The following is a 674-nucleotide window of genomic DNA, read 5'->3' on the forward strand; positions in this document are numbered from 1 at the left end:
TGGCTTTATATATATTTTAAGATGGCAATAAGTGGTGTGTGTGTGTGTGTGTGTGTGTGTGTGTGTAGACTTTGTTCTCCTCCTAATTTGACTAACATAGATAAATCTACTTTTTATATCAATTTCTGTTTTAATTAATTTTTTCAAATCAGAAAAAACAGGAGGTAACTATAACCCAAGCATTTATAAGTAAGCCTCATTATCTTCCTTTATCTCTTCCTTATTGATCCATTTTTGATAAAGTGGGTACTTTATAGCTCTTGATAATTTCTCTCAGAACACTATTTCTAAACATTTCTACCTCTAATATTCTAAGTTGTGTCCAGATTTCTAACTTCATTATCTCCTAGTGCTGAACAACATGTGTCTATCAAGGCTATACCATGATACTAAACCACCACTGCCAGTTTGAAGGGTAGAGAACCTAGAATGAAGGTCACTATGGCCTAAAAGAAGAAAATTTGTAGGGAAACTAATCTAAAGTAACTTCATACTATGTTTAGACTTATTTTTAAGACTGTGGGTGTAATTCATTCTAAATGAATAAACTCAAGACCTTTGAATCAACAATTATTCAGATTTTACATTTAATAACCAATTCTTCCACTAACTTATTATTTGAATAGAAGAATACAAGTCTTAGGAGATCCCCCAAAATGATTGCTTCCAAAATT

The sequence above is a fragment of the Grammomys surdaster genome, unplaced genomic scaffold (genome assembly GCF_004785775.1).
Source record: "Grammomys surdaster isolate TR1022 unplaced genomic scaffold, NIH_TR_1.0 229, whole genome shotgun sequence".
Taxonomy (NCBI): Eukaryota; Metazoa; Chordata; class Mammalia; order Rodentia; family Muridae; genus Grammomys; species Grammomys surdaster.